Source organism: Heptranchias perlo, chromosome 11 (genome assembly GCF_035084215.1).
Source record: "Heptranchias perlo isolate sHepPer1 chromosome 11, sHepPer1.hap1, whole genome shotgun sequence".
NCBI classification, from domain to species: Eukaryota; Metazoa; Chordata; class Chondrichthyes; order Hexanchiformes; family Hexanchidae; genus Heptranchias; species Heptranchias perlo.
Window position 1 is genome coordinate 3,491,904 of NC_090335.1, and position 16,516 is coordinate 3,508,419.

At 47.9% G+C, this 16,516-nt stretch overlaps 1 protein-coding gene across 1 annotated transcript in view; it reads right to left on the bottom strand.

Annotated features, from left to right (window-relative positions):
* Positions 1-16,516, bottom strand: part of ppef1 (protein phosphatase, EF-hand calcium binding domain 1) — a 159,409-nt gene that overhangs the window by 130,021 nt on the left and 12,872 nt on the right. The window lies entirely within an intron of this gene.

Below are 16,516 nucleotides of genomic sequence, written 5' to 3' on the forward strand. Positions count from 1 at the left end.
TCGAGGAAACAACACTGGGTGGAGATTTTTATCTTCACTGTCTGGGACTGATATGGACCCTCCCCATCCACCCTCAGTGAACTCACCCGATTTAAATCACTGGAACGAAAGTCAGGTGTGTTCTACAGCGTGAGGCGATCTGGTCCATCAGTGCACCTCCCAGATAGTGAGGAGGGAAATATATCTCGGGATATTTACCTTTACATTTCTAGTTGTTCTGTATGAAATCTTAGAAATTTCTACAGGAAGATATAATGGGGCAGATAATGCAGCATTCAGCATTCACTGCAGAGGGAGTTACAGCCTTGAAATATACATCGAAACTGATGTTCTTTATCATTTCCTCTCAATGAAACAATTAATGACTGAGGAATCTGGAAGTAACAAAGCTGCAGTAAGTTCTCGGAAGTTCCAGTTTAATCAGGGCAAACACAAGTATTGCATTTTTCAGATTGGAGTAACCTGATACCAAGTGACTCAAAGTACGTAGATGATATTTCACGATAAACTGCGGTGATACGGGACCGTAAACTGCGGTGATAACGGACCGTAAACTGCGGTGATAACGGACCGTAAACTGCGGTGATACGGGACCGTAAACTGCGGTGATAACGGACCGTAAACTGCGGTGATAACGGACCGTAAACTGCGGTGATAACGGACCGTAAACTGCGGTGACACGGGACCGTAAACTGCGGTGATAACGGACCGTAAACTGCGGTGATAACGGACCGTAAACTGCGGTGACACGGGACCGTAAACTGCGGTGATAACGGACCGTAAACTGCGGTGATAACGGACCGTAAACTGCGGTGACACGGGACCGTAAACTGCGGTGATAACGGACCGTAAACTGCGGTGATAACGGACCGTAAACTGCGGTGATAACGGACCGTAAACTGCGGTGACACGGGACCGTAAACTGCGGTGATAACGGACCGTAAACTGCGGTGATAACGGACCGTAAACTGCGGTGACACGGGACCGTAAACTGCGGTGATAACGGACCGTAAACTGCGGTGATAACGGACCGTAAACTGCGGTGACACGGGACCGTAAACTGCGGTGATAACGGACCGTAAACTGCGGTGATAACGGACCGTAAACTGCGGTGATACGGGACCGTAAACTGCGGTGATAACGGACCGTAAACTGCGGTGATACGGGACCGTAAACTGCGGTGATACGGGACCGTAAACTGCGGTGACACGGGACCGTAAACTGCGGTGATAACGGACCGTAAACTGCGGTGATAACGGACCGTAAACTGCGGTGATAACGGACCGTAAACTGCGGTGATAACGGACCGTAAACTGCGGTGATAACGGACCGTAAACTGCGGTGATAACGGACCGTAAACTGCGGTGATAATGGATTGTAAAATGAGGTGATATTTTACCGTGTGACTCAAAGTGCAATAATATCGTACAATAAACTACAGTGGTATTGTGTGATAAACTGAAGATTTAAAAAGGTGCAAAATATGGCTGCCGATTTCAGGCATCTACAGATACTTCTCCTAAAGTTAAGCTGCAACACTATTTACCAATAATAATGGGCCAGAAATTCCTCCGACCGGCGTGGCAAAATCCACAGCAGTCCCTATGAATAAAATGAACAAATTGAATTTACCCCGTATCCATGGCATAGAATTGCTTGAATTGAGAGGCTGGAAATAAATCGGGAGTTCAGGCCAGCCAGTCCCCCACCCAGAGTACATTCTGTGCCCTTGCTACCCTCAGTGCTTCCTCCAAGTGGTGCTCAACATGGAGGAGGACTGATTCATCAGCTGAGGGAGGGCGGTAGGTGGTAATCAGCAGGAGGTTTCCTTGCCCATGTTTGACCTGATGCCATGAGATTTCATGGGGTCCAGAGTCAATGTTGAGGACTCCCAGGGCCACTCCCTCCTGACTGTATATCACTGTACCGCCACCTCTGGTGGGTCTGTCCTGCTGGTGGGACAGGACATACCCAGGGATGGTGATGGAAGAGTCTGGGACGTTGGCTGAAAGGTATGATTCTGTGAGTATGGCGATGTCAGGCTGTTGCTTGACTGGCCTGTGGGAAACTCTCCCAATTTTGGCACAAAACCCCAGATGTTAGTGAAAAGGACTTTGCAGGGTCGACTGGGCTTGGTTTGCCGTTGTCTTGTCAGATGCCGGGTGGTCCATCCAGTTTTATTCTTATTATGACTTTTTGTAGCAAGATTGTACAACTGAGAGGCTTGCTAGGCCATTTCAGAGGGCGATTAAGAATCAACCACATTGCTGTGGGTCTGGAGTCACATATAGGCCAGACCGGGTAAGGACATTAGTCCTCATGTAAGGAAAGGTAACATGAACTCACTTTGCTGTTAGTTTGTAGTACAATGCTGAAGGTGATGCCTCTATTGTACCCAGAGACTGACTGGAATTAAAGAACACATATATTCATTTGATTGTACTCTGTTTGTTCAACTGTTCCCCACGCCAAACTTAATAAAGCAGTGTAAGCCAAAAGACAAACCCACTCTTTCTTTGACAAACAATTATTTTCGGCATTTAAGAAAACTCTTGTCCATGTATTTTTTAACAATACTGCAGCTATAATTACTTTCAATTACTTTCAATTCAGTTTAAATTAGTTCAAATTCAGTCAATTGTTCTGCTCTTGGTACACAAGCCCTGTGAGCAGCAGTCAAGTGAAACCACTGACTGGCCTTTAACTTCAACTGCAGCAGTTACTTGAACACGTTTTCTGTTTAAATTACTTTAATTCAGTGACCCTGAAGCCCCTTTGGCCCTGTTCCAGTCAATAATCGATTAGGATCGATAACATCGCTTGATGGCGCTGACTCATGGGAGATGTTACGTGCAGGTTTATGTTAAGTTGGGTGTAATTTCACCTCGGTTAAATCGACGCTGTGTCCAGCTCATTCCAGGCGCACTTTCCAGCTAGCGAGCCTCATAGAAACTCCAGGCCCCCATCTTTAAAGCTTTCTGTACAGAGTGTATATTAGAAATGATATAGAAACACTCGTTAATATTTTATATGATTTCATTTAGATTATAGAGCTTTGATAATGTACACTTCAGACTCTTCGGCCCCGATATTAGTGGGGAGGCGGGATGGTGGGGGTGGTGGGGGTGATTGGGGGCGTGGGTAACCCGCCCAATAAAATCTGTCCGTTTCCCATGTGATCGCGGGTCAATTGGAGCCACTTACCGTGGCTTCCGGGTTTGCCGTCGGAAAGCTGCGCAGCGGGCGGACTGCGCACCCGCATCACAGGCTGTCAGCTGGAGGAGCCCTATTTAAAGGGGCAGTCCTCCAGTGCTGCTCCTGGAGCAAAAACCCAAACAGCACAATGGAGAAGCCCAGGGGAAAGGCTGCTCCTCGATTCAGCGATGCCTCACTCCAGGTGCTACTGGATGGGGTGAGGAGGAGGAGGGATGTGTTTTACCCGGCGGACGGGAGGAAGTGGCCTGCCTCTGCCACCAAGAAGGCCTGGCTCGAGGTGGCAGAGGGGGTCACCAGCAGCAGCAACATCTCCCACATCTGGATCCAGTGCAGGAAGTGCTTCAATGACCTAACTAGGTCAGTCAAAGTGAGTACACTTACTGATTCTCCTACACTCCGTCTTCCACATCACCGCCCCCACCCCACAACTCCTTCTGCACTGCCAACACTACTCTATCACATCACTCCTCACACCCACTCAAACCTCATCCTCAATTACCTGCATTTCCTCAGCACTTCCTCACCTCCCAATTTGTGACCCCATCACTACCACTCACCCCAATCCTCATCCAATGTCATGCACAGATGCACCCTCTGATGCATCTCTTTCACGGTCAGCCTCACCCAAACCAATCCATTCATCAGTTGACCACGTCTCCATCACTCACTCACACGTCTGTACTTTCTCCCCTTCTAGGAGAAGAGAGCCCAGAATGCACAGGAGAGGGCGAGGACCAGAGGGGGGCCGCAACAGATCGTCATCCTCGCAGCAGAAGGTGCTGGAGCTGAGCCGCACCCTCGAGTGCCTGTCCGTTTGGGACGCCGATACTGGCACTCCACAAACGTCTGGTGTCACAACTTTAACATTCATCACTCACAATATGAATTGATGTTAACATGCCTCGCCATCTTCAGCACCTCAGTATGCTCATCGCAACATGACACATCTGTAATCATGCTTAATATTGCCTTCTGTTCTCTTACAGGGCCTTCAGTGACCGCAGTGACGGGAGAGGGCGATTCCTCAGAGGACCTGCCGGCCTCTGAGGGAGCACCGTCACATCTGAGCGAGCCATCCACCAGCGCAGATACTCACACCTCTGTAGATCCCTGTCCAGTTAGTTGGAGTCGCACCTGGTGAGTCACCACATACAAGTGAGCACGAGCAGACACTGGTGGCAGGGGCAGCTGTGGAGAGTCCGTGTCGGAGGGAGCACTCCTCTCCAGGCTCTGCTCAGCTGGACGCAGATGCTGAACCCTGGGGGCCATCCTTTAAAAGGAGAATGATCGAGGGGCAGCAGCACATTGGCGAGGTGCTGGAACAGGTGCCACACGCACTCTCCACAATAGCGCAGAGAATGGAGGAGTCCAACTCCTGCATGAGTGGAATGGTGACACAGGTACAGGAGGGAATCTCTGAGATAGTGTCACAGGGACATGAGGGAATCTCTGAGATAGTGTCACAGGGACATGAGGGCATCTCTGAGATAGTGTCACAGGGACATGAGGGAATCTCTGAGATAGTGTCACAGGGACATGAGGGAATCTCTGAGATAGTGTCACGGAATGCGGGAATGTCTGCGATGGAGGGAAGGCTAGCCTCCATTGAGCTTCAAGCACGGCTCACAAATGAGTCCATTCAGGCCCTGACAACGGCCCTTCGGACTCAGGGTGAGCAACATTCTGCCGCCTTAAACATGCAGACAGATACTCTGGCACTGGCCTTACAAGGCTTCACACATGTCCTCCAAACTGTTGTCCAGCAGAGTGGTAGGAATGACATGGGGCTGGCCCAGTAAAGGGATGATGGTGAAAAGGGACATGGAAGTGGGGACACCACTCAAAGCGCCCCCACATCTCACCCGTTGCCCCCCTCTCAACCAGTACCTGCAATGCTGCCTCCTCTCCAGGTGGCCGAGTCTGCTCCTGCACAGGTGCAGGTGGAGCAGTCTTTGGAGGGGCCCTCACGGGCACAGACCCAAAGAATCTAATCGGTCAGGGCATGACCAAGAGCAACCTGCCACTACCTCTGCTGCAGCCACAGGGGAGGCACCACGTAGGAGTAGTCAGAAGTGAAAGGCAAAGGTTTTGTGAGCACAAAGGGGATGCACAAGGGTGTTTGACAATTGGTCATGTTTTTTTATTTATATTTGCTTTTTCTTAAACTCGCATTAAATATGATTATTGTCACCACTACTGCCTCGTCTTGGCCATTCTTGACTGGCTTCTGTAATAAGGCCCTTTCATGAGGTTCACCATGAACACCCACACTTGATGCCACCCATTGGGTCACTCTACAGTGGGTGGATGTGTAGTTGCAGGACTGTTTTGTGCAGGGAGGGGTGGAGGGGCTGGTGTGGGCACTGCTCTGTCCAGGTGGTGAGGACTGGACTCTTCACACTGTCTGATGTTAGGAGAACCGTTCACAAATCAGTGACTCCCTGGCCTCACGAGCAGCCAGGTGAGCCGCTGCTCTGCCCATGGGTTCCTCCTCCTCCTCCTCCTGCTCCTCCTCCTCCTCCTCCTCATCACTGTGGGTGGCAGATGTGGATGGGGCCTCCTCCAGCGACACCCCTCTCTGTTGTGCCATGTTGTACAGGGCACAACAGACGACTATAATGCATCCCACTCTGTCTGGTGTGTATTGAAGTGTTCCCCCAGAACGATCAAGGCACCTGAAGTGCATCTTGAGCAGCCCTATAACATGCTCAATTGTAGACCTGGTGGTGATGTGGCTGTCGTTATATCGACACTGCTGCTCGCTGATGGGGTTCCTCAGAGGTGTCATGAGCCACGTGTGCAGGGGGTATCCCTTGTCCCCGAGGAGCCAGCCCTTGCGGGTGTTTGGTGCGTGGAAGAGGGGCGGGATGTTGGACTCCCGGAGGATGAAGGAATCGTGGGAGCTGCCAGGGTATCTGGCGCACACGTGAAGGAATCTCTTGCGGTGGTCACAGATGAGCTGAGTGTTGATGGAGTGATAGCCCTTCCTGTTGATGAACAGTCCTGGCTCGTGTGGAGGTGCTCGTATTGCTATATGGGTGCTATCGATTTCACCCTGCACCCGAGGGAAGCCAGCCACAGCGTGGAATCCCACTGCCCTCTCCGTCTGGCTGAGGTCGTCCATGGGGAAGTTGACATACTGTGGAGCCCTGCGAAACAAGCCGTCGGTGACCTGCCTTATGCACTTGTGTGCAGACGACTGAGAGACCCTGGTGATGTCCCCGGTGGCACCCTGGAACAATCCGGAGGCGAAGAAGTTGAGGGCAGTGGTGACTTTGACAACGACAGGTAAGGAGATGCTGCTCGACCCAGCCGGGAGCAGCTCGGCATGAAGGAGGCTGCAGATGTTCGCGACGACCTGGCGACTGACTCTGAGCCTCCGTATGCACTGCTCCTCGGAGAGGTCCAGGAAGCTGAACCTCGGTCTGTAGACCCTGTGGCGAGGGTAGTGCCTCCTGCGACGTCGCTCCCTCTGTTGTTGCCCTCTGTGCTCTTGTGCATGTGCCTGTGGTGCAGCACTGTGTTGTGGAGCTCCACGTGGCGGAGGTGGACGGCATGCCTGGTGAGGCCGGTGATGTTGCTCGTCCTCGGATGAAGTGATGAATGCAACCATGGTGCCCCCCATCCTGACGGTGTGAGTTTGAGGGGGTCCGCAAAGTAGGTAAACATGCTTGCACAACAGAGTTTTGGGTGGAAAGTAAAAGTGTTGCAGCCAAAACTTTGTCTGAAGTGACAGAGTGTCCTGCTGCAATAAATGAGGTTTTCCCCCAACTGTCAAATAATCCTTTGCATCTCCCACTGGCTGCTGGATGAAACACGTCTGCTCCAACAGGGAGTGTTTCCCACAGCACGGGAAACACACTGAGGATCCTTCAAAATCGCACCCCTGCCAAAATGTTTACTCAATCTAGTAGTTCAAGTACCTCAACTATCGGCTTTAATTGCCGGTGGGACTCCCGAATTCGGGAGGCACACACACACCCAGGGGCGTCACTGGGGAACCCGGAAGTCAGCGGGTTGGAGCCGGGTTCCGAACCCTCTCGGCATTTTAGCAATTTTTGGAGCACCCCCCACCTCCCCCAACACATCCGCTCCGTCACCCGAAAATCGGCCCCTTGGATTTCAATGTTACACTTTCAGGGGGAGAATTTCCACATGATTCTTCTGATCCCCTGACAGAGCACCTCCACAGAAATCCCAGGCATTTTGTGTCGATGTGCAACACTCGCACATGCACTTATGTGGAACATCGAGCTTCACACTTAAAATCCAAAATGATCTGAAACTAGTAAATCTGTAAACAAAACTAGAATAAATCTGATTCGGATTTGAAAGTGACTTTCGGGCACGGCTGTAATTTTAAATTGCCTCAGTGCAAGTAAGTGACACAAATCAGGAAAGATTCAGGTTCCATTCCTAGCCCATGTTGTGCTAACTATTCTGAAGTAGACTAAAATAATTGGAAAGGAAGCTCATTATATTCACCATCTAGTAAATAGTGAGGAGGGTAGTAACAGATTTCAGGAGGACATAAACAGACTGGTGAAATGGGCAGACATATGGCAGATGCAATTTAATGTGGGTAAGTGTGAAGTGATACATTTTGGGAGGAACAACATGGAGAGGCAATATAATCGAAATGGTACTATTTTGAGGGGGGTGCGGGAGCAGAGGGACCTGGGGGTACATATTCACAAATCTTTGAAGGTGGCAGTTAAGAAAGCATATGGGATACTTGGCTTTGTGAATAAGGACATCGAATACAAAAGCAAGGAAGTTATGCTAAACCTTTACAAATGACTGGTTAGGCCTCAGTTGGAGTATTGTGTACAATTTTCCACACTTTAGGAAGGATGTCAAGGCCATAGAAAGGGTGAAGAGGTGGTTTACCAGGCTGATACCAGGGATGACGACTTCAGTTATGTGGAGAGATTGGAGAAGCTGGGATTGTTCTCCTTAGAACAGAGAAGGTTAAGGGGAGACCTATTAGAGGTATTCAAAATAACGAGGGGTTTTGACAGAGCAAATAGGGAGAAACTATTTCCTCTGGCAAGTGGGTCGGTAACCAGAGGTCATAGATTGAAAATAATTGGCAAAAGAACTAAAGGGGAAATCAGGAGAAATGTTTTCACACAGAGAGGTGTTAAGATCCGGAACGCACTACCTGAAAGGGTGTTGGAAGCAGATTCCATAGGAACTTTCAAAAGGCAATTGGACATTTACTTGAAGAGGACTAATTTGCAGGGTTATGGGGAAAAAGCTGGGGTGTGGGACTAAATTGGATAACTCTTTCAAAGAGCTGGCACAGGCACGATGGGCCTAATGGCCTCCTTCAGTGCTGTAAGATTCTATGATCTAACAAATAAAAATCAATGGTAGTGGGTCATCCAAATCTGTAATAATGTTATGCAGAGAAATGTCAATGGAAAATTCGAAAATAAATATAAAAAAGTATTGATTATATTTGCACTTCAAAGGTATCCCAGTTTGCCCACAGCGTGTTAGTATAGTTCATAGTCAAAGGACAAAACTAAAATCTGTCATAGAATCATAGAATGATACAGCAGAGAAGGAGGCCATTCAGCCCATCATGCCTGTGCTGGCTCTTGGAAAGAGCTATCCAATTAGTCCCACTCCCCATAGCCCTGGAAATTTCCCCCCTTCAAGTATTTATCCAATTCTATTTTGACAGTTATTATTGAATAACTGTCATTTGGTCATTTTGGTACAGACATCTATTATAAGGCTTAAAGTGGCATATTCATTAATAATAATAAACTACATCCCATTCATAAGCTTTACACTGTCTCGGACCCTGTGCATTCGTTGCTTGACTTCCTCCCTCCAGGAGTCTCCACTGGATTCCTCCAGTATCTTTCCCAGGAAATTAAATATTTTTTTCGCTCGTGCCAAAGTGAGACCAACTATTCAAAATGTGACAAATAAATACAAACTGTGCACACGGACACACTGTTGTACCCTCACATGGATTAAGTAGAGTGGACTCATACTGAGCTGTGCTGAGGCTCCGTCAATGGTACGGAGGCTAGTGTACTTCGACAATGGAAATCGAAGGGAATTCGGGGAGTAGAACGTTACTGCTTTACTCTCTGGGCAGTGAAATTGTTACCACATTTACCAAGAACGTGTTCACAATTTTGCTACAGGCATCTTCCCCCATGATGCCACTTGAGATAGAGAATCCTACACAAAACGTTCCCTTCCAGACTGCCCTAACCTGCAACGCAAAAGCAAAGCTAGCTAAGAAACAATGAAATGTGTCCAATTACCTCCCATTATTAGTAGGATTATGAGACAATTCAATAAAATACACTTTCACTTTAAATGAGTGTGTTTGGGAGCAGGCAGCAAATGGAGAAAATGCATTAGGAAGTTCAGAACAAAGGAGACTCCATCTCTCTCATTGAGGAACTGAAAGTTCTTGCCCTGAACTGGTTGACCAAGGATGGGACAACAACATCACCATCTGTAATATAATCGCTCAGAAACCAGATATAGTAGCTACGCACCCGGTGATGTAAGTGCTACGTCCTCCACAGGAAGAGCACAGTGAGGTATTTTTAGAGTTAAATAGCATGAATTTTGATAAATCTAACCAGAACCCTTGGGAAATGAGCCTCAATTCACTTTAGCAGAGAATTTTAGATTACAAATAAACACTTCCTGATTTATGTTCTGAACATATCAATCACTCAGCTTCAATTCTCTTCACTGAATAAATAATGGGACTTAAGGACAAGTCACACAAAACGCCAAACACTGATGAACCTTACTGTAGGTGATGGGACTGGAATGTGCCTCAGTTTATAAACAGATTGAAAGCATTCTTTTGACAAATTACATCTACAGTTTGACTATTACCACTCAGCATGACAATGGAGTGCTTGTTTATTGGGTGCTTGTTTATTCAGTGCCTGTTTATAGAGCGCCTGTGTATTCAGTGCCTGTTTATAGAGCGCCTGTGTATTCAGTGCCTGTTTATAGAGCGCCTGTGTATTCAGTGCCTGTTTATAGAGCGCCTGTGTATTCAGTGCCTGTGTATAGAGCGCCTGTGTATTCAGTGCTTGTTTATTGGGTGCTTGTTTATTCAGTGCCTGTTTATAGAGCGCCTGTGTATTCAGTGCCTGTTTATAGAGCGCCTGTGTATTCAGTGCCTGTTTATAGAGCGCCTGTGTATTCAGTGCCTGTTTATAGAGCGCCTGTGTATTCAGTGCCTGTGTATAGAGCGCCTGTGTATTCAGTGCTTGTTTATTGGGTGCTTGTTTATTCAGTGCCTGTTTATAGAGCGCCTGTGTATTCAGTGCTTGTTTATTCAGCGCCTGTGTATTCAGTGCCTGTTTATAGAGTGCCTGTGTATTCAGTGCCTGTGTATAGAGTGCCTGTGTATTCAGTGCCTGTTTATAGAGCGCCTGTGTATTCAGTGCCTGTTTATAGAGCGCCTGTGTATTCAGTGCCTGTTTATAGAGCGCCTGTGTATTCAGTGCCTGTTGATTCAGTGCCTGTTGATTCAGTGCATTGTTATTGAACTCCTGTTTATTGAGTACCTGTTTATTGAGTACCTGTTTATTGAGTGCCTGTTTACTCAGTGTCTCTTTATTGACTGCCTGTTTATTGACTGCCTGTTTAGCCAATGCTTGTTTATTGAGTGCCCGTTCATTGATTGACTGACTGTTTATTCACTGCCTATGATTGAGTGCTGTTTAGTCAGTGCTTGTTTGTAGAGTGCCTTTTTATTGAGTGCCTGTTTATTCTGTGGGGGTTCATTTAGTGACTGTTTATTGAGTGCCTGTTTATCAATTGCCTGTTTATTGCGTGCCTGATCAATTGCCTGTTTATTGGGTGCCTATTTACTCAGTGCCTGTTTATAGAGCGCCTGTCCATTGAGTGCCTGTTTGTTGAGTGTCTGTTTATTGAGTACCTGTTTAGTCAGTGCTTGTTTGTTGAGTGCCTGTTTACAGAGTGCTTATATCGATTGCCTGTTTATTGAGTGCTTATTTACTCAGTGCCTGTTTATCGATTGCCTATTTATAGAGCACCTGTGCATTGAGTGCCTGTATATTGTTTACTCCAGTATCCGTTTATTGAGTGCCTGTTTACACAGTCTCTCTTTATTGACTGCCTGTTTAGCCAATGCTTGTTTATTGAGTGCCCATTCATTGATTGACTGTTTATTCACTGCCTATTGATTGAGTGCTGTTTAGTCAATGCTTGTTTATTGAGAGCCTGTGTCCTGAGTGACTAGTTACTGAGTGACTAGTTACTGAGTGACTAGTTACTGAGTGACTAGTTACTGAGTGACTAGTTACTGAGTGCCTGTTTGCACAGTGTCTCTTTATTGAGTGTCGGTTTATTCAGTGCCTTTTCATTGAGTACCTATCTCCTTGTTGCTTTATATTAAGTGCCCGTTTCCTCATTGCCTCTTTACTCAGAGTTTATTTATTGAGTGCCTGTTCACAGAGATGGAGGAAGGTGAGGCTGGTGGATTATCTGAGTTGAATATTTGTTGACCCTCGACCCTATTTCCTCCAAACTGCTGACCACCCAACTTCCCTTCCTGGCCCCCACATTAGCTGATATTGTTAACAGTTCCCTCTCCTCAGGTACTGTCCCCCTCCCCTTCAAATCTGCCATCATCACCCCCGTCCTCAAAAAAACCACCCTTGACCCCTCTGTCCTTGCAAACTACCGCCCCATCTCCAACCTCCCTTTCCTTACCAAAGTCCTTGAATGTGTTGTCACCTCCCAAATCCATGCCCATCTTTCCCATGTTTGAATCCCTCCAATCAGGTTTCCATCCCTGCCACACCACTGAAACGGCCCTTATCAAAGTCACAAATGAGATCCTATGTGACTGTGACCGTGGTGAACTATCCCTCCTCATCCTTCTCCACCTTACTGCAGCCTTTGACACAGTGACCACACCATCCTCCTCCATCGTCCAGCTGGGTGGGACTGCCCTCGCCTGGTTCCATTCTTATCTATCCAGTCATAGCCAGAGAATCACCTGCAATGGCTTCTCTTCCTGCTCCGTTACCTCTGGAGTCCCCCAAGGATCTGTCCTCGGCCTCTTCCGATTTCTCATCTACATGGTTTCCTCGGCAACATCAGAAAACACGTCCGATTCCACATGTCACCCAGCTCGACCTCACCACCACCTCTCTCGGCCCCTCCTGCCTCTGATTTGTCACACCGCTTGTCCGACATCCAGTGCTGGACGAGCAAAAATTTCCTCCAACTAAATATTGGGAAGACCGAAGCCATTGTCTTCGGTCCCTGCCACCGACTCCATCCCTCTCCCTGGCCGCTGTCTGAGGCTGAACCAGACCGTTCGCAACCTTGGCATCCGATCTGACCCTGAGATGAGCTTCCGACCCCATATCCACTCTATCACCAACACCGCCTACTTTCACTTCTGTAACATCGCCCGTCTCCACCTCTGCCTCAGCTCATCTGCTGCTGAAACCCACATCCATGTCTTTGTAACCTTTAGACTCAACTATTCCAAAGCTCTCCTGGCCGGCCTCCCATCTTCCACCCTCCATAAACTTGAGCTCATCCAAAGCTCTGTTGCCCGTATCCTAACTCACACCAAGCCCCGTTCACCCATCACCCTTGTGCTCATTGACCTACATGGGCTCCCGGTCCGGGAATGCCTCGATTTTAAAATTCTCATCCTTGTGTTCAAATCCCTCCATGGCCTCGCCCCTCCCCATCTCTGACCTCCTCCAGCCCTACAACCCTCCGAGATCTCAGCGCTCCTCCAATTCTGGCCTCTTGCGCATCCCCAATTTTAATCGCTCCACCATTGGCAGCTATGCGTTCAACTGCCTAGGCCCTAAGCTCTGGAATTCCCTCCCTAAACTTCTCCGTCTCGATGTCAAATTTTGTTTGAAAATCGTTTCTTAGGACATTTTACTATGTTAAAGGCACTATATAAATGCAAGTTGTTGTTGTTGATGTTGTTGTCGTCCCTTTTCTCTTTCATCTAGGTCCTTCTCAGCAGCAAGAACTTTGTGAAAGAGACACAGCGGAAGAGGACAACCCTGCTGAAGATGCACCATCGCCCGTTCCGTCCCTCCCAAGCACCAGTTCATTGACACTCTGCGGGTAGATCGTGAGCTAGAAGGGTCTGCATATGGTGAGATACCCAGCACCAGTAGGTAAAGGTGGCAGGGAGAGCCCAGGAGGGAGCCCTTCGCAGGGTGAGGCCCTCTCCCAGCTCCGCTCAGCAGGGCAGAGACGAGGGTCCCAGGGGCCCAGCCATAAAAAGAAAACTGTTGGCTTCACATATTGGAAGGCCTGCCAAGGCTGAAAGTGTAGAGGAGTCCACTTCCAGCTTATGTCATGTCATCTCACAGGGCACCACCATTCTGCAGTCTACCCTGGACAGTGTGGCCATCTCCAGGGTCACTGCAGCTGGGCCCTCACAACAGGAGTCCATGTCACCAGCTTTTGCAGCTTTGGTGGAAGCCCCAGCCCCAGGGGAGCAGCAGTGACGCGATGGGAGCAGCGCATGGTGCCCTCTCCCAGGGGGTCAGCACATCTGCTTCTTTACCCTGCCCTCAACCAATGGTGTCAGGAATTCAAGTGGACCAGACAACAGTCTGCAGCCAGGCCCTCACATCCTCGGGCAAACAGGGGGAGGAATTTCTGAAATGTGTTCAGGAGAACTTTCTTGACCAGTACGTTTCCGGCCCAATGAGGAAGAAGCATTGCTGGACTTGGTTCTGGGGAATGAGGTGGGCCAAGTGGAGCAAGTGTCCTTGGGGGAGTATTTAGGGAACAGCGATCATAGTATCATAAGGTTTAGAATAGCTACGGAAAAGGACATGAACCACTCTAAAGTAAAAATACTCAATTGGAGGAGGGCCAATTTCAATGGGATGAGAACAGATCTGGCCCGGGTAAATTGGAATCAAAGATTGGCAGGCAAAACTGTAATCGAACAGTGGGCGGCCTTTAAGGAGGAGATGCTTTGGGTACAGTCTAGGTACATTCCCATGAGGGAGAAAGGTAGGGCAACTAAAGACAGAGCTCCCTAGATGACAAAAGAGACAGTGAATAAGATGAAACAGAAAACAGGGGCATATGACAGGTTGATAACATGTGAGAACCAGGCAGAAAATAGAAAGTTCAGAGGGGAAGTGAAAAGGGAAATAAGAGGGGCAAAGAGAGAGTATGAGAATAGACTGGTGGGTAACAGAAAAGGGAATCCAAAAGTCTTCTACAGATATGTTAACAGTAAACGGGTAGTAAGAGGAGGGGTGGGGCCGATTAGGGACCATAAAGGAGATCTACTCGTGGAGACAGTGGGGATGGCTGAGGTATTAAATGAGTACTTTGCATCCATCTTTACCAAGGGAGAAGAAGATGCTGCCAGAGTCTCAGTAAAGGAAGATATAGTTGAGATATTGGATAGGCTAAAAATTGATAAAGAAGAGGTACTAGAAAAGGCTAGATGTACTTAAAGTAGATAAGTCACCCAGTCCGGATGGGATGCATCCTAGGATGCTGAGGGAAGTAAGGGGGGAAATTGCAGAGGTACTGGCCATAATCTTCCAAACATCCTTAGATATGGGGGTGGAGCCAGAGGACTGAAGAATTGCAAATGTTACACCCTTGTTCAACAAACCCAGCAACGACAGGCCAGTCAGTTTAACCTCAATGGTGGGGAAACTTTTGGAAACCATAATCAGAGACAGAATTAACAGTCACTTGGATGAGTGTGGATTAATTAGGGAGAGCCAGCTCAGATTTGTTAAAGGCAAATCGTGTTTAACTAACTTGATAGAGTTTTTTGATGAGGTAACAGAGAGGGTCGATGAGGGTCATGCGGTTGATTGGTGTATATGGACTTTCAAAAAGCATTTGATGAAGTGCCACATGGTAGGCTTGCTATTAAGATTGCAGCCCATGGAATAAAGGGGCAGTAGCAATATGGATACAGAATTGTCTAAGGGACAGGAAACAGAGAGTAGTGGTGAATGGTTGTTTTTTGGACTGGAGGGTGGTGTACAGTGGTGTTCCCCAGGGGTCGGTGCTGGGACCACTGCTTTTCTTGATATATATTAATGACTTGGACTTGGGTGTACAGGGCACAATTTCAAAATTTGCAGATGACACAAAACTTGGAAGTGTAGTGAACAGCAAGGAGGATAGTGATAGACTGGTGGAATGGGCGGACACGTGGCAGATGAAATTTAACGCGGAAAAACGCAAAGTGAAACATTTCAGTGGGAAGAATGAGGAGAGGCAATATAAACTAGAGGGCACAATTCTAAGAGGGGTACAGGAACAGAGCAATCTGGGGGTATATGTGCACAAATCATTGAAGGTGGCAGGGCAGGTTGAGAAAGCGGTTAAAAAAGCATACAGGATCCTGGGCTTCAAAAATAGAGGCATAGAGTACAAAAGCAAGGAAGTCATGATGAACCTTTATAAAACACTGGTTCGGCCACAACTGGAGTATTGTGTCCAGTTCTGGGCACCGCACTTTAGGAAAGATGTGAAGGCCTTAGAGAGGGTGCAGAAGAGATTTAGTCGAATAATTCCAGGGATGAGGGACTTCAGTTACATGGATAGACTGGAGAAGCTGGGGTTGTTCTCCTTGGAACAGAGAAGGTTGAGAGGAGATTTGATCGAGGTGGTCAAAATCGTGAAGGGTCTGGACAGAGTAGATAGAGAGAAACTGTTCCCATTAGCGGAAGGGTCAAGAACCAGAGGACATCGATTTAAGGTGATTTGCAAAAGAACCAAAGGTGACATGAGGAAAAACTTTTTCACACAGTGAGTGGTTAGGATCTGGAATGCACTGCCCGAGGGGGTGGTGGAGGCAGATTTAATCATGGCCTTCAAAAGGAAACTGGATAAGTATTTGAAAGGAAAAAATTTGCAGGGCCACGGGGAAAGGGCGGGGGAATGGAACTAGCTGGATTGCTCATGCATAGACCCGGCGCAGACTCGATGGGCCGAATGGCCTCCTTCCATGCTGTAACCTTTCTATGGTTCGACTACCCAGATGTTACCAGCCACGAGCATCTGGAGGGTTCCCCGTGAGCAACAGCCCCTTGTGAGAGGCCATCATGGTAATACCCCATAGATGTGGTAAAGTTAGGAAACCTTCTAAGTTTACTTAGTTAAGGAAGAACACAATGGGTTGACACTTGGATTAAAAAATGAATTGAAGGCAATTATTGTGTTAGGAATTAAATTCATCACTTCAATCACATTTGGCACTTTGGTCCGCCGTGTGGTTCAATAGCAGCTTCGCAGTCTCCAT